We start from the raw sequence: 27,086 nt of genomic DNA on the forward strand, positions 1-27,086 counted from the left end.
CTATCAAAATGGGAATTTTCCTCTGAAGTAAGATACACAATGACTAAGATGCTTATATCAGCAAAAAATCCATTACTCAAGTGTTATTTTAAAGCTTGTATCTACAATTATTAACAGCAGAATGGAAAAGGTTAGTACAAATCCTAGTGCATTTGGCACTTTGAGCAACAAGAACAACCATTTCGGTAGATATTTAAGGCCATGCTGGCAAGTAATCAGTCTCTGCTTCTAAGTATTTTCTTTTGCTTTCACTGATGTCTCAACAAACTAACTTACAGCATTAGGTTTTTAGACTGTTATTTGCAAAAGAAGAGCATACTGTACTTCAGAGGATAAAAAGATGGTATTGCTGTCTTAGAGAACATTTGAAGCAATACCCACATGAAGCTGTTAAAAATTTTGGAAGTAACATTTCCCTTTGGGCAGACAGCAAGTTTTCTGGCAATTTGTCTCTTGGACATCTATTAAGTACAAAGAGTGATTATTTTTTCTTTTTTTCAAAACAGCTTCTACTTTCCTTGGTTCCTTTCAACACATTTTTCTTCGGAAAGCTGTTTCAGTGGATTGGCTACATATCAAAATACTGTCTTCTATGTAATCGCATGAGTCAGTCTGCCATTACTTGATTGATCAAGACTTGGACCTATGAAAAATAAAACATATGTCCTATATCCCAACAAAACTATGTGGATAAATACAAACTTAGAATTAACAGTGGCTAGGACGAGAGGTTCGGTTTGGTTTTGTTGGTTTGTTTTAATTTAGGTGACTGTGATGCAGAGAAAAATGTGAATGTTTTCAAGTTTATGGTTATGCATTGTTCTGTAGCATCAACGTTTCCTAATGAACAAAGTAATTCCTACAATGCTTACAAACTAAAGGCAAATAAAAAGAAGTTAAAGATGTATATTTGTGTTTAATAGCTAGCCTAATGCAAAAAATATCTCAGGCTCTTAAAACAGCTGAGTAGCTATAATAGCATGTACAGCACACTGTATATTTTTTCCTCTGAAAACATTCTTACATCTAATTTTAAAATACAGAAGTAAAATTTATGCAGTTAGTAATTCATGAATTATTTAGAACTCTGTTTCTAATATTCTATGCTAATCCCAATATTATACTTTCCTTTCCTTAAAATTCTGTTTGAATATGTAAATTCATCAGTCTTAGCAACAAGATACAATAAAGTTTCATTAATTAATTACTTTGCCACAACTTTTCAGACAGAAGTTGTATAGAATTGAGTAGAGGCTGCCACTTCTTGAATAATATTTTCATTGTGTCTCTATGGTCTTGAGGCAAATTTTATCAGACAAGTGTCAAATTCTGTGCTCAGCACAATAAGCTGTTCCAAATTTGTTAAATCAATTTTAATCTGTTCTCTGGAAGGAAATTTATCTTAGCTATTGTCCTATCTACATCACATAATATAATGTTCTTTGCTTACGATTATGTCAGAGAGGAAACTGTAGACATATGTAAAAACCTTCATAGACACTATTTTATACAGTTCTCGCTCCTGGATTCTACTAAGTGTTTCTCTTTCCTTTCTTCCCAAGCTGTGATTTAATATTTCTCTATTTTCTTAGAAAATTAATACAAGTTTATTTAGCAGTGCTTGGAAGTGGCTGAGGTGTTTACTATCTTTTTATTAACTATAAAGATTATCTTTATATGTGTAAACACATATGTATGAATACATAACAGTATAAATTAAGAAAATTTATTTTAAAACCATTGGGTTAACATTATGTATGTCTGTTATGTCCATGTGATAATCTTACAGGGGATGCCAAGAGATATAAGGAAATATCGTAAACTGCATGTTATGTTGGGGGAAGGAGAAGATGTACAAATGACATTTAAAATTAGACCAAATTCCCCAGATCCTTTGTGTTCTCAGAAGAGGAAACTCTGCAACAGGTAAGAAAAGTCCTTGAGTATTCTGAAACAAAATGAGTTTGTTCAGGTGTATAAAGAGCTGGTAGCGCAGTGGAAGATTAGCTCATTCGTGGTCTCACCACATGTATCCCATCCACAACATTTTTTTAAATCTATGTTGCACATTGACAAGGACCACAACTGCTGTAAGAGTACCTGTAACAGCTCTGTGCTAATGGAAAACTGCCCTTAAGCTGTTTTTCCATGAGCCAGTTAAACTGACAACCTGGCTAGATCACACTGAATTGTAGAACAGGAAGAAGCCATGCTGATAAAAGTCTTAGCTCTACATAATCTTTTGGCCTCCCTGTGTGATGTTAATCTGAATGTTTTTAGACAGACAGAGGGCCATCTCGCTTGGTCTTAGCCATAAAAGGCCCAGTTTGTGAATTGTATCTCAGAAACTGCCTAGATTTCGTGGTCCATTATAGCTTTTATAGCCTAGGAGGGGCGAACTCCTGTGAAAAATCCTAATGACCAGCTGGAGGATGAGCTTCCTAAAAGGGAGCCTGATTTTTGCTCTTGGCTGTTGAGTGTTAAATGACAATTTGCCAGGTGACCTGAAACTGAATCTTTTCTATATTTAGTGACACAAGTCTGCTTAATGCATAGTTTGCCTTGGCTAGTAACTGAGTTTTCCGTAATCAGTTATGACCAAGCAAAGTGAAACTATCTGCATCCGCAGTACTCTACTGTTTCTATTACAACTACTAACACTACTTGCAAAGAATGAGCTTCAGGTATGCAGAAATATGTAAAGCATGGAGGTGGTGTCTCAAGAAGAAGGTCAGTAAGCTTTCTGCAAATCAGGTGTTCAGATATTCCATCAGGGGTTATGCCAGCTAGTCCTTTTTCAGTGTACATTTCTGTTCGCATACAAGCACAGACAATTTCACTCATATAATTCAAAATCTCTGTGCTAAGTCAATAGAAAGCAGGAATGGGAAAATATGATGAGTGAAATGGTAAGCACCTAAACAAAAGAGGCCTAGAAAAGAGCTAAGGGCTTTTGAGCTCTCATGGCAACATCCAGTTACAATATAGTGTTTTAGAAATAGGATCTCACATGCACATTTATTGCATAAATATTTATTGCATAAATATTTATTGCATAGTTTTATTGCATAAAATTAAAAAAAAAAGTTCCAAAAAGGAGAGGGGGAAAAAAAATGCACCCTGCAAAATGTTTATTAATTTAGGAGATAAAAGCATCAGGTGGCTGGTTGATTGTGCAATCTTACGTAACTGACAAATGCAGTTTAAAACCATAAAGCCTCCAGCAAGGTGGTACAGCAGATAAAGGTCGAATCATTCATTTGGGAGAATACAGTTCAAATCTTATAGCTTGTGATCCTATATAAAATGTGCTACACCTCAGCTCCTTCTCAGAATCTCAAGTAACAAAAAATTATGTTACATAGTTTAGAAACCATATTCTCTATAGAGGGTATCAGATTAGAACCTTGCACCAGAAGCCATAGTTTATACAAGACAGAGAGTGAAAGAATATCTAGGAAGTCAACACTTTAGTTGTTGAATGCATTTTGGCATACATGAATGTATCTCCCTTCAGAACGTTGGTCTACCAACCAATTCCAAATCCAATACACATACCCATCCTAATTTGAATGATAATGACCCATGGATTTCTCTTGCTTCCAGAACTACTTGTGGTAAAGTGAAAAATTGTTTGTTTGAAAGCGGTAAGACCCATAGTCCTTTCTCAGTTACACACTCTATGAGTACAGTCTCAACAGCCCATAGGTGAACTGCAAAATCCTTAGCAGCTTGTGGTGTTGTACTGAACAATGTTCTGATGATATCCACAGTATTATTTTTAAGCAAAGCTTTTTAGCATGTGACTTCTCAGGCTCAGGGTTATTTCCATGTAAACTTCCTTAAACCTGTTGATTTATGGATTGTGAATTTGGACTATAACATAAGGTTCGATATGAGACCAAAGCTTTGTTCTAGCAATTTACTGCACTTCCTAATAAAACTGAAAAATAATTTGCTGACAGCAAACTGCTGGCAGGTGTGCTTTAGTGTTGACAGCTGCATTTCTGACACGGATCACAGAGAAACTGTAGTGTTCATGCTAGAACATCTGGAATATTTGATCAGATTTCAAGATCTAATTCAGATGAGTTGTCTATTATCATTTCACAAAATAAAGGAAAAAAAGTATTATGGTGCAGTGTTCATATTAGCACAAGAATAATTCATTAAAACATTCTCTGAAAAATCTTGTATATGTCTAAGTAAAAAAGAAATCAGTAAGAACTATTCAGTGAAGTACCACTAGATAAAGATACTTATTTACACTTGTGTAGTCCCCAGAAGTACTTTGCAAGACTGACATTAAAGAAATGTAGAACAGTAAAAAAAAATTTTAAAAATAGTATGTGGTATATGGTATATAATATAGAATGTATATCATATAGTAAGTAGTTTTCTGAACTGCAGATTTTTATGAAGGCTGGAAGCGTCTCTCATCAGAACAGTCACTAAAGTGATAGGACCTGAATTCCTTGGGGCATCTGTTGTTTTATTTCAGAAGAAGCAAATTAAATACCAGATTACACTGAAAGAAATAAATATCAAAAGCATAACCAAATTGTAGTCTAACAGTGCAGTCTAACAGGAGCTGGTGGAAGGCCAGGGCTGACGTAAAGCTGATGAGGAGGATTCAGGCTGGAAAGCAGAACATCTAAACAAGAATTATTACTGTCCTTGGGAAAGAAGCACATCCTGAAGAAATATGTAAGCTAATTAAAATGTTTTGGGAACCATCTGAAACAACTAGTAGAAGTGTGGTAAGAAGCACCCTCACGCAAACTATCCTCATTATAATACTAAAAGTCACACCCCTTGAGCTGGAGACCCCGGCCCAAGCAGAGACCCCTCACCTTTGAGCGTGCGCAGAATATTATAGTAGCACTGCAGCTTTAAGTTGAAATAAGAGAAATGTAGACCAGTAGAAAACTGCTTTGTGTAATTACTTACGCATATGCATAACTAGACTGTATAAATACTGTACCTGTATGACTGAACTTTGTGGAGCTACCACCTCGCACCCATCTCTGCGCAGACATGAAATAAAATATCTCTGCCCTGTGTGTATATTGGCGTCTCGCACACCAGGTAAACGACCTCACACTTGTGGGATAACAAAATAGTAACATTTGTTACATGATATGCACTTCACCATCCTTTTTTTAATAAGATCAGGATTCCCCAGGTGCAAAACTAGTATTCACATACACATCAATGTATGCACATATGAGTAGCTTTTGCAAAATGCAGTAGAATGAAACTGGTCATGTGGCAACGTTACAACAACCAGTACTTGGACAAGGATGAAATCTTTGGCTGACTACCTGCACTGGCCCAAAAGTATCTATCCAGTCTGGCACTGTCGAGCTTTGAGACAATTTTCCTGCTTCACATCAGGAGTCTACAGAAGCTTTTGCTTTGTTTGTATTTCATAAATCAGTCATCAGACGCAAAAATATACCCCCACCACTGCCGTACATGGTTCCTATTAGAGTTCAAATTGTAGCAAGAGTTTCTAAGTATCACAGTGTGCCTGCTTTCCTCTCTCTGCTCCTCCAGGCAGAATCTCTTTGGAGCTGCTGCCATCTCTTATTGACTTTACTGCTATGGATGTACAATGGCACTACCCTTGATGGTAGCAGCAGTTGCCGGGGTTTCAGCACATTTGCCTTCATTATGCACATCTCTCTTGTCTTACCCCTGCTCCAGCTCTGCAAAGCAAAGTCTGGTGGTGGGGCTTCCATCTGTCTACGGGAGTTAGTCTCAGATTCCAGACAGTTTTGGCACACTTCTGTAGCCTTCACAGTGGTCTGGACTCCAGAGCACTAGCTTATCTGCTCCAGACCTACCCATCTGCTTTTTTGCAGTTGAAAAATTGGAGCAATCTTGAACGTAGACTAGCAATCACCTAACTGAGGGGAATAAAGATTAAATAAAGACACTAAATGAACCTGTAGTCTTAGGTAAACTACTGCAAGAGCATGAATGGCTAGGAAAAAAAAAACAATACAGTTTTCTTTAAGAGTTGTATAATTAATGTCTACTTAATCTCTATTTATAAAGTACACTTAGTATTTTAAGATGTGCTTTTAAAGTCATTTATATAAAAGCCATTAAATATACAACACTGCACATATATCTGATAATAACAGCACTCACCAAGTGAAGTATCAATCATCAAATAAAATAGATGCACTGATTGCTTAGCATATTCTTTGGTCATTTTTATCAGTGGAATGGGGCAGAAGAGTACCATGGGAATCTTTAAATGTTTTGTATCTGTTTTGTGTTCAACTGATTTTGTTATAAATGCTTGCAGTAGATGCAAGTGCAAAGAAAACTAAGTCATGTGTAAACATAGGAGCAAGAAAATCATAAGCAAGAACAGATGAATGAGATTAAACTGCAAGCAAATAATTCACTCTTACTATATAAGTGAATATTGTAACGACAGTGTAAAGAACTAGGATGCTGCAACCTTGATGTATCTGTGCCATTTTAAAAGCCTTGAAGACCAAATTAAATTTTGGCCTAAACATTTATTATAACCCTCTTTTAAGATCTTTGCTTCCAAGTTTTTTGAATAATAATTAGAATATCAAAGTTTTTTACTTTATATTGAAGAAAACATGATGAGCTGCTGGCACATGTTAGTATACCAAGGTTGAGCAGAGCTGCATAGGATTCCTACCAGCTCTGACTAGAACTGCAAGCTCTCCAGATGAAGCAACTTAATTAGGAGTGAGTGATGGCTTCCTGACTAGTCATTTATTTATTCTATGAAATCACTCTGGTTTTGAAGTCCTTCCCAATACCATCTTTTTCCAGGTTGTTCTGTAAAGAAGCTACAAACACAATCTTGTCTGGAAAGAACGTGTATCTTGATTCGAGGTCAAATAAGCAGTTTAAAGGGTTAAAACTCTGAATCCAACCAGAGTTTTGCTTAATAATTATCGCCACTATGTATCTGCCAGGTACGATCTATGAGAAAACAGAAAATCAATCTGAAACAATAGCTGCTAAGAAGAAATTATTTATGAAACGATGCCTACAGAAAGTATCACCGTATCCACTGATATCAACCGGAGCCTGGGCTGCATCAAAAGAAGCGTGGCCAGCAGGTTGAGGAAGGTGATTCTCTCCCTCTACTCCGCTCTCGTGAGACCCCACCTCGAGTACTGCATTCAGCTCTGGGGCCCCCAACATAAGAAGGACATGGACCTGTTGGAGCGAGTCCAGAGGAGGGCCACAAAGATAGTCAGAGTGCTGGAGCACCTCTCCTATGAATACAGGCTGAGAGAGTTGGGGTTGTTCAGCCTAGAGAAGAGTAGGCTCTGGGGTGACCTTATAGCAGCCTTCCAGTACCTGAAGGAGGCCTACAAGAAAGATGGAGAGGGACTTTTTACAAGGGCATGTAGTTATAAGACAAGGAGTAATGGTTTTAAACTGAAAGAGGGTAGATTTAGATTAGATATAAGGAAGAAATTCTTCACTATGAGGGTGGTGAGGCAGTGGAACAGGTTTCCCAGAGAAGTTGTGGATGCCCTCTCCCTGGAAGTGTTCAAGGCCAGGTTGCATCAGGCTTTGAGCAACCTGGTCTAGTGAAAGGTGTCCCTTCCCATGGCAGGGGGGTTGGAACTAGATGATCTTTAAGGTCCCTTCCAAGCCAAACTGTTCTATGATTCTATGATTCTACGATCACTAACATTCAACAGCACTACACAGAAGGCAAGAGAAAAGCCACTCAAAAACATAAGGCAGGAGGGAAGATGAAAGAACACTGACATAAAAATAATGCTGCCTAACTACATTGTGAATTTTCTCTTTAATTGAGTCCCTTTGAACTGTCCAGGTGTATTGTACTACTTATGTAGCACCATGAGTCAGCAGGGCACTCACGCACAGGACTTGAAATACATGAAAAATGGAGGCATATAGTTCTTTTTTTAATTAATTTATTTTAGTACATATTTAAAATAAATAAAACATGAATACAGGGATTAGAACTCTACCTGAGAAATATTTTCTGTTCAGGATTGTATATCTAGAAAACAATAGATTACTGAATGACCTGGGATTACTGAGAGGGTTATGTAAGGCAAGCACTAGCCTGCTAATTCATGGCAAGTTCAGTAGTATCCTCACTGCAATTTAGTCAGAAATATATACAATTTTGTAAGCGTTCTGTGTTTAGACAAGAGGCAGAACTCTTCAGTTTATCTCAAATGTTTTCTAATCATTGTGGCTCAGCACCTTCTTTTTCTCTGCATGGTGCATGGCATACTTTCTAAGTCATACTTCAGTTCTTGACAGATATTCCTAAAACTTACAAGCAAAAAACCACCAAAGCACACAAAAGTCAGAAAATGGGAATAGAAGAATCTGTTAGATCAGACTTCCTTCTCTTCTCCACAGAACTAGCTTGTACCCAAATTTAAAATTTAAATGTACGAAAGTTATCTGACATTTACTGTACCCAGTAGTGTTTCAGATCTACAGATACAGCCAAGAACTGCCTAGACACTGATTCCCCATTCATGGCTAAGTGCTACTGTTTGGTTCATTTTCAGCTGTTTCCCACAACAACATTCCTTTCTAGTTTGTTATGTCAGTGATGCCAGTATTTTTAAGAAAGAGAGAGACATTTTACAACACATGTAAGTGGGAGAGAGTGAAAGAAACATGCTGCTGCATTTACTACATTTCTGCCATATATGCTTAAAGAACTGAGGAAAGGTAGAGGAGTGAAAAAGGATTAACACTGTTCCTTGGAAACTGGGTGGTAAAAATGACCATGTGTCTTCAGGAAGAAATATGTATATTTTGATGTAGGCATGACAGGTATTCTGTGATGGTTCACACATCTCAGCAGAGTCCTCATGGTCTGTAACAAGGAGAATGCCATGCTCCAGCTGTTACTGAGCTGAAGGGGTTGTTTTATCATCTTTTACCCTGTGCAGGGTACCCAGCATGCTTTGTGCACAAAGCACCATGCCAAATCCTGTGCTGTCATTCTTTCCTGATCAATAACTGCAGCCTTGTGGCACTTTGGTTATGACAGAATCAGATACTAAAGCTCAAGAGCTGTACTTAATAAGACTTAGATTATTGTGTTGCCTCACCAGTGAATTGTCTCCCAAATCCACACTTAATGCAGCAACTAGTATTGCCTTATAAATCTGAAGTGTCACTCCTGCATCCATATATTGTATTTTGGGCATTTATTTTCTGCTCAAACTGGCTTGCTAGGCTGAAACAAAGTGAGGGAGTAGTTTCTACTCCAGCTAGCAAGGTACTTCTTGAGGCCCATCACTACACCACCAATGTGTCAGTCCTTTCATAAGGAAAGAGAGCTTCCTGAGATCATAACCGACTGAGCCACTGAGGCAAGGACATGACTCAAAGTTATTCATTATCAGTGTCTCTTCTATTTCCTCTATGAACGAGTAGATTGCTTTGGTTGGAAAGGAATATGGAGATGGCATGACATAACATCATCATGGTTTGATGTCTTTTTACACAAAGAATTTTTACACAAAGCATTTGCATTTCTTGGGCTTTGCTTTTGTTTTGAGAGGATTAGCAAATGCAATACTGGCTTGCCTGCCCCAAAGGAGGAGAAAAGTAAGTTGCCATAACAGAAACAAGGGGAAAAGCATATGCTTAGGGTTAGAATGTGGAGGGGGGTGGTCTTCTGTCTTATGATGGGGGAGACATCTGTTCTAGAGAAATACCACTGTCGTGGTTTAGCCCCAGCCGGCAACTGAGCACCACGCAGCCGCTCGCTCACTCCCCCTCGGTGGGATGGGGGAGAGAATCAGAAGAGCAAAAGTAAGAAAACTTGAGGGTTGAGATAAAGACAGTTTAATAGGGAAAGCAAAAGCCGCGCACACAAGCAAAGCAAAGCAAGGAATTCATTCACTACTTCCCATGGTCAGGCAGGTGTTCAGCCATCTCCAGGAAAGCAGGGCTCCATCACGCGTAATGGTTACTTGGGAAGACAAACGCCATCACTCCAATGTCCCCCCTTCCTTCTTCTTCCCCAGCTTTATATACTGAGCATGATGTCATGTGGTATGGAATAGCCCTTTGGTCAGTTTGGATCAACAATCCTGGCTGTGTCCCCTCCCAGCTTCTTCTGCACCTGGCAAAGCACGGGAAGCTGAAAAGTCCTTGACTAGTACAACAACAACTAAAACATCTCTGTATTATCAACACTGTCTTCAGCACAAATCCAAAACATAGCCCCATACCAGCCACTATAAAGAAAATGAACTCTGTCTCAACTGAAACCAGGACAACCACATACTACATTTGTCACAATCTCTATTTAAATGTTGTTATTTTTTTGAACACTAATTGGTTCAGAAATAGCTAGGAAAATAAGCCTTATGTCCAATTAAATCTAATAAAATGAGGCAAACCTGGACTGATACTACTCCTGCTGGAGGTGAAGGAACTTCTTAAGAAGAAGCCTTTCTGGCAGGCCTGCACTCTCATGTAGATTCAGTTTCATGGTTTTGATGGATGGGGAAAGAAGATTCAGGCTAAAAGCTCTAATATCCTTCCAGAAACGGCTTCTTGTCTGGGAACATGTCATGCCAATGTATGTTTCCTTTGGTTTAAACTCTCTTGCATTCGGGCAGCAGAAAGGAGGGAAACTGTGGCACAATATTTTACTGCCTTGTCCCAACTTTCTTCCAGGTTTTTTTAGTTTTTTTCAGGTTACATGTTCTTCCCAGATGACACAAGCCACTGAGGCTATCTAAGATCTGCCTTAAATCTGTTCCATGGGCAGTGCAGGGTCCTCTGCGCACATTAAGAATTACATGCTTCAATATGTGTTCTGTATCTAGGAGTATTTGGGCGCTTTTGTCCCACTGTTTCCCTGCCCACAATAAAAACTACAAGATAATTCCACAAAAACAAAAGGACATATTGTGCTCTTCTGAGTTTTACATGTCAAACCATGAAGAAAAAAGACGAAATTACTTAAAACAGCAATGTTTCCTCCCATGATTTCTGTAAATTTATGAGAAAATGTAATTCAACTGGATGAATAAAATTATAATTATTCTTTTTAAATGTATATGAAGAAGTGTGTCCAACTGTATCTGGAGAAGGTGGTATATGTATTCCAAAGCATGAAAATCTCACAGGAGTACAGAATTCTGTTTGCCATATTAAAGCAACCAGAGGAAAAACAGAAATATAAAATACACTGATGTTAGTGCATAACTCTTTAAGATGCTAAAGGTAGATTCCATGTTTAAAGTGTCTAGAAATGGATAAATATAAATGGGGTGCAGTGTGGCAGTCAAAAAAAGGGAAAAAAAGCAAAATGTTTCATATTTTTCTGTCAGCTTTTCTCTAGAAACTAGACATGCTTTCAGATGTATGGGAAAGGAGAATATAAACTCAAGATTGACACCTATGGAAAACTATGAAGAAACGTGATTTGGAGGAATGACTCAAAGGAAACCTGATAGAAATTAGAAAGGTATGAGAAAAAAATTATCTAAAGAACTTAGAAGATGAAATAGCGAATGAGATTGGACATAAGGAAGAAATTTTTTTACGATAAGGGTGGTGAGTGACTGAAACAGATTTCCCAGAGAAGCTGTGGATGCCCCATCCCTGGAAGTGTTCAAGGTCAGGTTGGATGGGGCTTTGAGCAATCTGATCTAGTGAAAGATGGTCCTGCCCATGGCAGGGGAGTTGGACTTGATGGTCTTTAAAGGTCCCTTCCAACCCAAACTATTCTGTGATTCTATGGTTCTATGATTCTTTCCAAAAGATTTAAAAAACGTCTGGCAGACTTTGACAAAGAATTGACAAAAAAGTACCAAATCCAACCCTTTGAACTCAATCATCAAATTCTATAGGTGTTTTCTACAGGTTACTGTAGATGATACACATCACTGTAGCTTTCAGTGTTGCGTAGCTTTCAGTGTTGTGAATGAAGAAGTGCTATGCACTTTGGACTCTAATAATATTTGTAATTCAAAATTACAAGCACATGCTATGCCCAGCAGAGTAGTGGAGCAACCATTGGGAGAGAGAAAGTGTCATAGTTCTTCCAATTACTCCAGATCAGTTATGGGTCAGCAGTGGCTGATACTGACAGTAGACAAAGCCAAGGTATTGGATGGAAATACTGCTGTAGTCCCAAATCTATCTCAGAAGCAGCCTCCACTTAGCAGAGGCTATGAGAGACTCAGTGATACAAGAGCTTCACATTGCCTTGGAGCTCCTCCTAGTCTCTCTCTTTTAAACTTATTTTAAAAGGCAGCAGTACAAACATCAAACACCCTCCCTAAAGAATATCTGCCTCTACCCAACTCCTACCAATTATATGAATTTCAACAAACATTCCCAGATTACTGCAGTCCTAGATCTTCATAAATTTAAAAAGGTGGTATAGACGAAGTTACTACAGCATATCTCCTTACATGGCAGCAGAGTTGATATGTGCTAATACCTTAAAAATAAAGACATGTATTTTTCACGCAGAAGTACTAGAAGTGCAAATGATACTCTGAGAATGTTCTAATCTCGCCCTTTTACAGCTCTACCATATCATCCTGAGCCTGAAATTGAAAAAAAGAAAAAAACAAGGCAAAGGATATATTCATCTGTCTCTATGGTTTTGTCTTAGCTTAAGATGAATTCATTAATAATGAGAATATAATCCCTCACGGAAGTTTCTCTTGAATATGTTAGCCACTGCATGTTTATCATACTATTTAACCCTAAGCATTTTGAGATTTGAAGAGAGGAGATACATCCAACATAAGCAAATCTGCCCAAAATGCATAAACATACAACAAACTAGGCCTCAAAACCTCCTATTATTCAGTAGTTTCACTCTTTACTTCATAAAGAACTATTCTGCACAAAGGGATTACCTGATATTTCATTTTACAGAGTAGATCACTATCTCTAAGGTTAATACAAATGTTAGGAGGTCTCTTTTACTTTTTTGCATCACTGGGACTGATCTGCAAAGGGGTTAAGTGGATTTGGAAGAAAGAAAAAAGAGTTAAAGTATGAAACAAAATGTTTCGTATTAAAAATATGCTTGTGTCTCTCTGTTCAGAGAAGGCTGATCTCTACTATCCACTGGATTTTTTTCCATGACCTTTCACATATCTTCAGGTACAAAAACAGCCCTAGCTGCTCCAGTTCTCATTTTCTGCACTACAACCTGCGTATAGTTGATTTGTGTGCTACTATTCTGCTGGTGTTCAGAAATATGTTAGTTTTATAAACTGAACGCCATCAACTATATGGCACAACAATCGTATATTTTCTGTGTGCAGAAGAGAATGGTTTGTACTGAAAGGAAAGAAGTGGATCAGAGAGCAAAGATACTTAAGAATAAAACTCTAGTCTCAAATTCAGAAATGGTAGTCACTGCCAATTGGTATCTACTGGTGAGAGTGGCAGTTTATTAATAATCTGTCACGTAAAGCTGACATATTGGGTACTGCATTCCGCTCAGCTACACGATGAATTCTCATCTATTTTATTACCTCTAGAATTACCTACTTTCTGTTGAAAGACTTTTGCAGATGTAAATATGCTTCAAAGTTATTTTCTCAATGCAGGTTACTTCTTTTTTTTCCCTTAATTTCTCATTATCGATAAGATGATCCAACAAAAGCCTAATCTTGATCTCCCAGTATACACATAGTCCAAATAAATAACAAGTTTCAGTTCAGATACAAACTTTGATAAAGACTGATAGGGTTATCAGCAGTCAAAAGGACAAGTCATAGTACATAAATTACTTACTCTTGATATGGCAGGGGGGAAAAAAAGACAAAAAGAAAATTATACTCTAGAAGTTGCATACACCCATTCAGATCATGCGTTCAGATGCGTTGCAAGCAAAACCCTGTGTAATTTATCGATACACACGGAGATGGAAGGAAGAGCTTGTACTTGAAGAAATTGCTAAGAGTATGGAAATCATATAATTTTCATTTCACACATACACAGAAATATGTGTTATAGCACATGACGTGCTTTCTTTTCTTCCTCTCTAGTTCAGTTTAATTTTTAAATGAGATCAAAATTTCTAAGCAATTTGTTGTTCAAACAACCTTTGTTAGTTGAATTTGACACAACAAAACATGAGAAACTTTACTCAGCCTATTTAGTAATGAAGTCTAAAACTATAAAAATTTCAAATGTTTTCAGATTTTTTCACTTGTCATGGTTTAACCCCAGTCGGCAACTAAGCGCCACACAGCTGTTCACTCACCCTTCCCCCTGCAGTGGGATGGGAGAGGGAATTGGAAAAAAAAAACCCAAACCCTCTGTGTTGCGATAAAGGCAGTTTAATAGGACAGCAAAGGAAAATACTACTACTACTACTACTACTACTACTACTACTACTACTACTACTACTAGAATATACAAAACAAGTGATGCACAATGCAATTGCTCACCACCTGCTGACTGATGCCCATCCCGTCCCTGAGCAGCCCCCCCAGCCAACTCTCCCCAGTTTCTATACTGAGCATGATGTCCTATGGTATGGAATAGCCCTTTGGCCAGTTTGGGTCAGCTGTCATGGCTGTGCCCCCTCCCAGCTTCTCGCTGGCAGGGCATGAGAAGCTAAAAAGTCCTTGACTAGTGTGAGCACTGCTTAGCAACAACTAAAACATCAGTGTGTTATCAACGTTATTCTCATCCTACATCCAAAACACAGCACTATCCCAGCTACTAGGAAGAAAATTAACTCTATCCCAGCCAAAACCAGGACACTACTTTTCCATTTCAGTGTAATACAATGAGCTGAGTGGAACTGACAATCTGACTGATGGAAGCAGGAGGCTATTTCAGAAGAAAAATTACCTAAACCTTTACAGCCAACCACCACTGGAAAAATCACGCTGGGCCAGCTGGATCTTTGACCTGAGTCCCAGAGTTTATGTTGTGTTCTTTAATGTGTTTATTAAAATAACTAATTATTCTTAATTGGAGTTCTGGATTAAAATAATTTAACAGCCTTTTATTTAAGACTACCATTGCATTTATTTGTATATTTATTTAGACAGTATATAAATGATTTTCTCCTAAAAATTCTGAAGTACCCAGCTGAGATCAGATTTTACTGGACTCATTGCCCAAGTGAATGTAGGTGAATGTATGTATTGGCTACTTCTTCTTTGAAAATGAGGCCCTAAAACTTTTTCCTGTCTCTGTCTATGCAGAAAATAATGTATTTGTGGGACCCACTATCCCAAGTGGACTGGAAAAAAGATTGGTTTTCACTATGTAATTTTTCTGTTTCTATTTCTACACAGTTTTTTGTATGTTCACTGGCAAAACCTTGCTGTTAGATACTACATTTAACACTGGATTAAAACTGAGCATAAAAATTCAGAAAAACTCTTCCACAGAACGCACACATACACACAAACAAAAGAACACAACATTTCCATGAAAGACAATGGGATTTTTATCCTTATACTGGCCCAGAGTTATGAAGTATTGAGAAAACTCCCATGTAGGTGACATATTTTCACATGACAACTCCTAAAATAACTTTTGGAAGGCAACCATAACTGCATATGAAATGAATAAAATAGTTTGCTGCTTATGCTATTTCAGCAAACCAATATTAATCAAATTTGAGCTGGACTCTTTACAGATGTACACATGTTGACAACTGAGGTGATACTTTTCAACCAGAATATTTTTGATAAAGTTTGTTTCCTTCAGGAGCAGAAGCTGGATGAAGATGAAAAGGCAGGACATTATCCTTTGAAGCATGTGTCCAATAACCTACGAACAGTCTAAATACCCAGTCTATTTTTCTTCTATATTTTCAGTGTGAATTTTAAATTATCAAATCTCTGATAAACTTGTGCTTTAACAGCACTTTCACTCCTGCAGTGAGTAATGTAACTATTTTCTCTGCTTTCATGCTGAATATAAAATAATGAGAAAATAAAAGAGACAACAAAGAGTGATTCAGTTCTGGTTTCTAATGTCTTAAGCAATAAATCTGATGCTGCATATGGCATTTATAAAGTTCTTTAGAATTTTATTGGGCAAATTCCTTCTTCCCCTCCATTTTTGCAGGGGAGTTGCATAATGTAATGACTCACTCATTTATTTTATGTTCTTTACAAGGCCAGTGAAAATAATTCATATGAAAGATAGAGATATAAATACCTACATACCTGAGAAAGTATAGTATGTGGACCTGACTGCGAGGACCTCTGTGAAAGATCAAGCTTACTAGAAGTGTATGAAAAAGGACTTCATTTCCAGGCCACTGACGTTAATGGCAGCCTTTTCAGTAGGTTTTGGGAAAGATTTCAGAGGAATAATTTGCAGTTCTTTAAAAACTGAAAAATAGTTCAAGCACATAATTACTTTTTTTTTTTTAAAGAAAGGAAAGGAAATAGTTACCTTTAATAAAAAAGTTCTCGAATTTATCCCTGATGTAATTTTATGAATGACTTCAGTGGTTATATGAGTCACTAATTTTCTCTTGCAGCATTACAGAATGATAGTACAATATCTTTTGGTCTTGGGGAAAATTCCTTCCTTCAGAGAGTTAACAGACCTCTGCTGAAGCAAATGGAAAACTTTTTGCTATGTTGCATTTTAAATCATCTCTGTTTCAGATATTCAGTAATAATGTTGGAGGCTGGATGAAAGAAACAATTTTACCTTTAACTTATAATTTACATTTTCAGTTCCACATCCTTTGTAAATTTAGGGAGTAAGTCCATTTAGGGAGTAACTCTAAGCTTACGTAAGCAGGTAATGACATGGCCTTTGAATATAAGGTAATAACTTCAAACTATTTTTCCCCCTTTCCTATAGCCTGACAGCAACCAACAATAATTGCGTTTAGTGAGATGGCTGTGAATTGTCAAACTTCAATGATATGTCAGAAAATCAGTCTAAGAACAATTTCTAATAATCCAGTAATAATCCATCTAATAAACCATTCCAGATAATGGTAGCCACCAGTGTGTCCTTTACTAATGATTTCTAGTGTGTCAGGAAAGGCATGTCTGCCACCCATTGAATAGTTTAAGGAATGCAACTGGAGAAATTGATTCCAAAATTAATGCCTGCTTAGTGGTATTACACCATCATTTCTTCCTTGATTGACTTCATTTAGGTTGTAACAAATCCTTTTCTTCTAGAATTTGAAACTCTATGTGATAGCTCTCTCTCTTGGTCCATAAGCCCTGTCTCTTGGTCTGTAAGCAAATTTCAAGGGTGCAATTATTGCTGGCTGAAAACTAGTGAAGTTCCTTATAAAGAACAGAATATAACCACCACTGCAAAACCCTGAGGATTGTAATGTGGGTCTCTGGTTTATGTGAGAAGAGATTTACTCCCACTGTATGTTTAGCTCCATGCACCTGAAAATGAGATTGAAACTGCTTTTTCTTTTAAAGCCGATTTTAACTTCAGAAATAATCATACTCCCAAGAGATACAATGACATTCTCAGAGGTACAAAAGACAGAATATCATCAAGATTGTATAGTGTCATTCTAATGATAATTTTCCCTGGGCTGTGGCCATGGCAGGACTTTTTAATCAATACTTTCAGAGTATGCTTACTAAAAAATGAAAGCTGTCTTCAGTATAAAAGCATTTTTTTTCCACTTCACATTTTATGCAGGTTGGTTAGCTTTTCGTTGGTGCTATTCCTTAACAAAAAATGAATTTGGTGAATATACTGTGTTTCAAATAAAAGAAATCTTTTTTTTAGGTGATACATTTTAATCTTTCAGAAGGATAGAATATGTTTCAGCAAGAGTAACTTTTTAATGAATGTCACAAAAGTAAAAAAAAAAACCAAAAACTAAAAGAACCCCAGACCTCATTTCTAATTTACATACAACCTTTTACTTTTACTGTGGCATGACCTGCAAAATCTCTAGCCATACTGTTTCACACACTAGTGAATCTACTACTAAGACTATTAAAAGATAATTTTGCTGTATTGACTTTTTCTGTGTTATTACACTTATCATGCTTGAATTTTACATTAAAAGAACAAGTGGCTAAGCACTTTTGCAGTGCTTTTAAGAAAATATTACTTGTCGCATTGGAAATGGGAAAATACACAGGACCATGTATGTCTGCCTATAAAGCACATATGCACACTTAAGGACTGAACAGGATAAAATCTAGAAAGCATTCAGGAAGTTTAATATGCTTTTAAACACACGTACCCACATATGTTTGCGTTTATGTCCATCTGTCCATATGTAAATAAGTAATCAGAACTACAGATTCCAAATACAGTGTTAAATGTAGTATCTAACAGCAAGGTTTTGCCAGTGAATGTAAAAGCATATCTGTACTCATATACCTGATAATTTGTGGTACTGCATTCAGAGGGATTTAGGTAAAATGGCATATTAAGTTTACTTCTGCAAATTCTGTCTTTAAAAATATCCTTCATTATTTTTAAATGAAAAAAAAAAAGTTTTTTGTTTGTTTGTTTGTTGCTTTATCAGTTTTCTAGATCAGATTATTTAATACTATAAAAAATTCCAAAATTATGACATTTCTGGGATGATGAATTCTGATGGCCCCCCTACAAATTCATGGCCAAGAAAATTATTTTCTTAAGTGTCAGCTAGTAGAAAAAGGCATCACAAGCTGAACATAAAATAAAACTGAAGCCCACACTCCAAGTCAAGTTCCTTTCTTGACAGTGCTTTCACTGGCATAAAACTATCAAAAATGTGAGCAAGGCAACTATGGACAGTTATCAGAATTCATTCAGTTGCTTAACATCCTACGAGTAAAGACACATCCTTCAGAACTGCTGTGGTTGCCTATTGCTTTTTGCAGACTCATCTCAGATCATCCAAAAGATGTCCAGGAAACAGACGTTTCTTTTTCCTCCCATTGCAGTTTTTTTTTAATTTAACAGTTATCTCTAAAGGAATATATTGCGTGTTTGAATGGCTGATTGACATTTAGAAATTTGGCCAAGGTCTTGAACTTTTATATTCCTTCTTCAATCACATGAGGCAACAGATAAATAAAGTATATGTCTCAAAGGAGTTTAAAAAAATTAAGATCTGAAGTAGGAGAGAACTAGAAAAAATAGTAAGAAGAAATGGGTAAGAGAATAAGAAGGTTTGGTTTTTTGGTTTTGGTTTTTTTTGGGGGGTGTTTTGGTTTGGGTTGTTTTGGTTTATTTAAATTCCTTTTTATTTTGTAGAAAAACATTAATACTGGGTATTAGGGGATGGCATGGACATGACCTTGCAATAAGGTTAGGTAAGTTCCTGGTATCAATTTTCCAGTGAAAGACTTATTTTCATCCATTGGTTCTGTATCAGTTTGTGGGGTTTTTTTCTGATAAAACCTTCATAAGAATGATCAAGTCACTCTTAAACGAAGGATAAAGTTGACAGCATCAATTTGTTAAGTAATATTTTAAAATACATACATAATTTAATGTCATTTTTTAAAAAACATAGTAAGATGCATAAAATCAGTACTACTATTTTAACAATGCCAATACTACTTAGATTTGTCTGTGCCCCCTTTTTTAAAGTATTTATTACAAATTACTAAATCAGGCATACCACAAGCCTTTGTTTAAATTTCTGTCTCAACAAAACACTGTTTAAAGTACTGGACCAGATTTAATACCTGATTCAAATTTTGCAAGTATTCCTTGATACTTCGGTAGCTGCCTGTATCATTCTAAGTTCTGCTTCAGTCATCTGCATCACTTTTATGTAAACAAATTGCAGGCCAATAAAACAATGTGAGAAAGTTCTCTGACAAATCAGCTATACTTACAGTTTACAAACACCACCAGGGAGAATCCCATGTCTAATTTATATCATTTGAACTTTGTCAATTTATGCAAGGAATTAATTACACTGTTTATCTTTCTACTTTGAATAGATTGGAAAGATTATGCTATTGGAAATGAGCCCCTTTCTATAGTAAAGTCCTATCAGCTGTATCTTTTAATTGCTTCAAGTATGCTAAACTGAAGTGATCCAATTTAAACAAGTGGTTAGATCTTCTGGTTTTGCTGGATTTTCCCATAAAAGTTGTTGATTCCTTTTGTGTATAATTTTATTTGGTTTTTTAGCTCACTGAAAAACTTATTTTACTGTAATGTCATTATATTTATCAATTATTTAATGCAGTTATCTCAGTTCCTTCCTACATTCATAAGCATAAAAAGTGCTTTAACATGTCATTGAAACCTTGGTTCCTCAAACCATGAGATATCATTGGTTTTGTATACTTCTTTCTTCAAAAATAAAGCTTTATTATACACGATACACACACACATATACATATATATGCTTGTGTATATTTTATATAGCATCAGTTGTTCAAAACATAAGAAAAAAATTGATCATCAGGAATCTTATATTAAGTAATATAAGATAATATAATATACCAGTATTATAATGAAAATTTTCTGTCACTTCAGTGTATTGTTACTAAACACTTTTTGTGTTTCCTCAACCACCAGATATTAACAAACTTAACAAGGCAGGTATATATACAGTTAAAGAGTTTTGACAATATTAGATTGCTTACTACTACAGAATTTCTATGACTACAGGACATTTACAGGAATCTGAATAAGCCCTGTGTCCCTGTACACGCTCCGATATCTAGAAAAAAATAGATCTGAGGATTTGGAATTTAAAAGCATTTTATAGACTTACAATAGACACCTCTAAATCACCTGCTGCAGGGAAGATTCTACAACTGTGTTATGCAGCATGTGGGATACCTACCAATAATCAACTCCACTCCTCAAGGACTATGAGCAAAAGAACAAGAAAAATCTCATGGAAAACGAAAAGAAACAGGATGGAAACAAAGCCCGCCAGAACTGTCCAAATATTAAGAAAAAATATTTTATGTGAGTCTTTTAAATTGATACTACAAAATTCTAAATTTCAGGCTTTCACAAGAAGCTTCTGAAACAGAAATATGCTTTAAAGCTCAAAGGTTGTAACTCATTACAAAAAAAGTGTCATGGTAAAATATATCATAGTTTCTGCCATGGTGCTTTTTGAACTACTACCTTCACACAATGAGTGGAATCACAAAACAAAGCTGACACATCTGTTCTCCTGGGCTTAGGTTTCCACTGTGTAGGAGCATTGTTTGCTGCCCATGTATGCAGAGTATGACAGCTATTTGTGTTGTACAAATGAAGTTTCCTCATGAGTTTGATCCCAATTGCATGCTAATCATATTGCCCCTCGTTATAAACCAAGCACTCGACTTTATTATATTTAATATCATGAAACAAGCTTAAAACACAGGAGAATACTTTGGTAACCTGTTTAAGCTTGTTTGTCTCAATAGCTTTATTACGTTACTTATTAAATTATTTCAGCAACATGCTAAACATCAACATTGTTCGAAAAGCTTCACATTAAACATAGTATTTCCCAGAAAACTTAGTATATGGAAAAGAGAAAAAATTGAACTACAGCAACCACTAATTTCCAGTAATTTTAGTTTTCATTATAACAGCTATCTCTCTTGTATCTAACTCCTCAAAACTGTCACATTAAATTTCTGTTAGTAGGAAACCATTTTGATGAAACCCGTAACATGGTAGTTTTACTGTCCACTGCTGCTTGGCCCTTATTCATTCCCAAAAGATGGTTTTTCACAAGGGATTTAATATGCAAAATACAGTTTATGTCTGGAGAACCTCTGTCATTTTTACAGATCATTGCCTCTTTCATTCAATGTTATCTCTCTCACTTTGAAATTATGTCAGCTCCTGCGTTTGATGACTATGTTAACATTAGTCCCAAAATGCAACATGGTCAAATTACACATGTAGCATTGAAGTACAGTTATGTCTCTTCAGTCAAACTATGCTAAAACAAACAAACAAACAAAGAGAAAAACATGGATTTTCTGGTTACACAGTAAGGAAAAAAAACATTTTTCCTCTCTATCTCTTGAAACAAAAAGAGATTAATTAATCGCTGGTATTACCAGCTGACATTATCACAGATTGGGTAGGATTTTTTTTTCATGCTCCAGGAAACACAGTCATATGCTGGAATACACTTATTCCCAGAACCATCCAAATTCAAGCTGAAGAAATAACAAAAATAATTACTCACCCTGAGCTTGCAAGTTTGGAACTCAATCAAAAATTCTCTATCCTGAGATCTGAGAAACAAAACAAAAGCTTTCTATCACCACTGACATTAAATAGTTAGACATTAGATATACAGCAAAACGAGTAACTGATAGCTCAATACTGCAAATAATTAACATACATATATGTTATAGGAAAATGAATTGGCTTAAACCTTGAATAGTACACTATGAAAGAAGCACGTTTTATGTCAGAAAAGCAGTCCAATAAAAGCCTGAGCTTTCAAGTGTGTTCAGCCTTCCTCTTTCTACCCACCAACAGTGTTCTCAGGAAAAATTAATTTTAAGCTTTCTCCTGGAACTAAGAATTTGTGAATTTCCATGGAGACCAATAAACTCCAGGGATATCTGGATAAAAGAGGTTCAGACTGTACACCAGAGCAGTTCAAAATATGACTTGAGAAGTTTATTTGAACATAAATTGCTCCTTTAGAAAACAAATTACTTTAATGCTCAGAAGATATAAAAAAATCAGACTACATTCTAAGATTTTGGTTCTAAGAGTGGGAAATCAAAATAATCAAAATAAGAATAGAGGATATACATTTCATGTTTGAAAGGGATCAGAATGCTCTGTGACAGCTGATGAAAGTGCATCAGAGTAAAAGCAATAGAGATTCTGACTGGAGGTGGATGTTTGTAAATCTGGGGATGTGAAAATGGAATTTCTTCTATAAAAGCAGAGGAAGAAAACAGATTAGTACAGCAAATCTCCTTTATAAGCATCAAATACAAATGATTCATCATTGAATTAACATTCATTTCATGGACCTGGATGCATTTCTTTATAATTGCTAAGATTTGTTAAATTTATCAATACTATAACCATGGTTATTTCATTAATAAGGCTTGAGGTTACCCATTAGCTTAATAAGAACAATCTAAAATTGATTTTCCTGCAGCAAATTAGTTTCCAACTTTTTGTCTACGGGCATTTTTCTCTTTCCAGTGCAACATTAATGAAGATTAATGCTCAAAATTTAAAATCTGGCAAATAAATATTAGAAAATACACAAAGTAAAAACGTGTCTGTTTGAATAATAGAAAAGGAGGATGCATAGAAAAAATTATGCATAAACATAATATTAAATTTATTTTAGTATTATGCTAACAGCAATTAACATATAAAAGAAGAAGATTAAATGCTATGGTAGTAATCTGTATGCTTTGGAGGAAGTATGTATGTCTCTGTAATTTTAAGATTATTCAAGACATCCTATTAACAGATTATCCATTCAGTGCTTGCAGTGTTGCCACGTTCTAACAATTTTTCCACGGTGTTTGCGTTAGGTATATTAAGTTTGTGGGTTGATTTTTTTTTTTTTGGTGGGGTTTTGTTTGTTTGTTGGGGGGGGTGTTGTTTTTTGTTGTTTTTTTTTTCCATGGCTCAAGGAATGGCAGATTTTTTTTCCAAAGTATATTAGACAAGTTCAAAAAAGAACCTGAGGATTAAAATGTATATATTTGGCCTTTCTTTATCTTAAAAAAATAGTCAGGCTATTTTTATTTTAAAAGTTTCTAACAAAGTTTTGAGCTGGACATTTAAAAGTGAAAATCACATGGGTTCAGCAGAACTTTGTCAATGTTTCCTAGTTAAAGACCTCAGAATTTCCACCACAACAATGCAATTGGTCCTAGGTCTCTTAAGCTGATGAACAGTCTGTTCTGTCACTGCAGAAGTCATCATGCAATATTGCCATTATATTTCTACGGGGAAAAAAAAAGAGAAAAAAACCAAACCAAACAAAGCTCCTATCTTAAGAGTTTAACTTACTCTTATCTCTCTAAATAAATTTTCCCAGGACATTCTTTTGTATTTTGTAATTTTCTTTCCTTTTCTTTTCTTTCCTTATGAAAACAGCAGTGTATGACCACTAACAGGAGTCATAGCTTAAGTGAAAAAATGCCTCTTAAGCCAAATATACTTTGCAAACAGTTGGTCTAAGACGGTCTAAATTAATCTGTGGCTCACAACACCTTTTTTCTATTTTATTATTTTGAATCTGGGTGTGGAAAATTATGCTAGAATATTTTGCTAGTTTTAACCCATTGAAAGAAAGAGTTACGTAGGATTGAAATTGGGTGCAAAATCTTAAAAATTATTACCTTCCCTTCAGAGAGTCGGTCCATTATAGCACCACCCTAATCCTTACACAGAAAATCTCCAAGTGCTGTAAACCAGGAAATTGTAGGTTAATAATCCTGAAGCATAATACTTGCTCTGTTGTGAACTAAAATATTGATCTTGAAAAGTCACAAGTTCTTACTGTCCACAAACTTTGCTGCTCCCTAAAATCATCTTGGGAGTTTCAATTAAACTTTCTCATGTACTTCGAGAGGTTTAGATGAAAAATGCTATTTTTTTGTACTAAGGATTATTTCTATGTGTATAAAAATAAAATATCAATAAGATAGTTCATTATATTGTATTGCCAGCAAATTAATCATACTTTGGAGAGAATAGGAACTCTACCTCCTGAAAGTAATTTGGTTTTATTTTAAGTAAAAAGTGATTTATTCTCCAAGTTTGCAGACTCACACAACTCAGGACATTATTCAGCAACATTTAAATGCTTAACCAGTTCCCACTTTTGCAGGACGTTTCTTCAACAACTGTCAAATTTTTTAAGGCTTCTTTTTCCTGAATTTCTTTAAATTTCACAAGATCTCTGTTGTCTTCATTCATCACAATTTTAGAAAACAAGCAGGAGGCTATTATACTGTGAAAATGCTTTATTCTATTGACATTGTAACTTAATTAAAAATAACTGTTAAGAATGATCATTAACTAAGTAGACTACTGCATTTTCAAGTTCCTGTTATAACACCCCTTATTTGAAGGCACCATGGGAACTATCAGGCAGTAACAACTACTATATGATGACTCAGTACTAGACAATGTAAGTGTACCTTTCTTTCAATGGGTCAGAAAAAATAGAAGGGTTTTAAACTCTGCTTTCAATGGTCTTTCTGCACTTTGACTTTAAAATACTGGTAATAAATCAGCATAGAGAACAAGCCCCACTGCTTTTATGATGATGATTACCAAAACAAATTCCAGTAGGAATTCTAACAGTGTGTATTATTACCTTACTTCCATTAATTCTTATTTCCTTGTACAAAGGTTGCACCAATTATCAACAAACAAATGTTTGTTTACTCACTGATACTTAAAGTCAGTTCCAGGAAAAACGTTGTCCAAAATCTTATTTCAGTCCCATTAGACAGTATCCTGAAATATCCATACCAAATGAGGATATAATTCAAAGTTAAGAGTTTTCCAAGTAGGCTGTGAAAGAGTTAGGAATTTTTATTAGTGTAGTGTAATTTATTTTTTGGCAGCAATTTCTAGTTAATTTTTGTATGTCTAAAATATTTTACTACTTTTGGAGAATACAAGATCCTTCTCTCCCTATTTCTCTTTAAGAAATGTCTTGGATTTTTAGAGAAAGAACGTAACGTAAAAGAGACAGGTGATAGCTTCATAGATTATTCTCTTATCTAGTTCTTCCACCACTGGAAACAGATTCAAGTACAACCTACAGTAAGAACAGTAGGAGTGCATTTTGTTTAGGACTGCTCTGTCATTTTAGCTGATAACTGTGTCCCCTTCACTTAAAAATCCCAAACAGTCCCTACTTATTCCCAAATATATGTTTTGGGCATTAAGTATCGCACTAGTTTTCCAACAATAGCCATTTCACAACCTTTTTCTATTCTTGCTGAATCAAAATCTGTCTCAATCTGTTAAAATTTCTTGAAAAGACACAAAAATACCTGCTGAAGAAATAAAAAAGTTCCATTAAATTTTATAATCCCATTTTCATAATCTCTTGAGGGAATACTCAGGCTTATGGCAAAACACATTCTTACGTATTTCAAAGCCTAAAAAGTCAGAAGGTATTCAATTCAATTATTTTATGTAGATTATCTTCATAATAACCTACATAAACTTCTTGGCAGGTAATCTATACTTGCATAAAATACCTCTCTTTCCCTTTCTTCTCAGTATTAACCTTAATGGAAAAATCCAGCTTTGTTACCAAAACATTACAGTTTAGGCTTCCCTAACACAGTATAGAGCCCATATTTTAAATGACAGTACTATCAAATGTTTTCTGTTAAAGGCTAGCTTTTTCTTGCAGCATTCCTTTGGTAATTTCTTTCATTTATGTGAACTGGAATGGCTGCATCTGGCCTTCAGGGCAGATGCTCTCTACCTTAACTCCAGCGGTCATGATGCCCAGATACACGTCCTAGAGTATGTTCTTACTATTTACCAAGGTGAAACCTCACCATGCACTTTCCCCTTACATACCTGCCATTGAAAGTAATCTCAGGTGTATAGGACAGGCAGGGAAGGAACTATGGTATGCTTAAATAAGTCCTGAAATTTGGATGGTTCAAGAAGCAGTAGTGTGGGATCTATTAAAGAATTTGTCTATTCTGTACTGGAACTTGCAGTATCAGGCTGTGTTAAATTTTTGTGTTTCTGCACTCTATGCAGTTATTTCTATTCTGTTTCTGTGCATTTTGTGGTGGTATTCTTGCATTTTTGTTGCATACTGTTGATTTTGGATAAGTTCTCTAATTTGCCAAGATCTTCGTAAATTCTAATCCTATCCTCCTGGGAATTTACACTTCTGCCCAGCTGTCTGTCAGCCACAGATTTTTAAAGCTTATGGTTTCTTCCATCATTCAAATCTCTCTTTTTTTAAACACTGAAAAACAACATGGCCAAACAGACCCCTGCAGGACCCCCCAGTTGAAATGATTAATGATGATTCCTTGTTAACTGAAAGCAATTTTTCAAACAGTTGGTGGTTACATCTGATTCATATTTTGCTGGTCTGCTTAAAAGAATGTAATAGCACACACAGCCTACACCCCCCTTAATAAAAACGTAAT

Source organism: Mycteria americana, chromosome Z, assembly GCF_035582795.1.
Source record: "Mycteria americana isolate JAX WOST 10 ecotype Jacksonville Zoo and Gardens chromosome Z, USCA_MyAme_1.0, whole genome shotgun sequence".
Lineage (NCBI taxonomy): Eukaryota > Metazoa > Chordata > Aves > Ciconiiformes > Ciconiidae > Mycteria > Mycteria americana.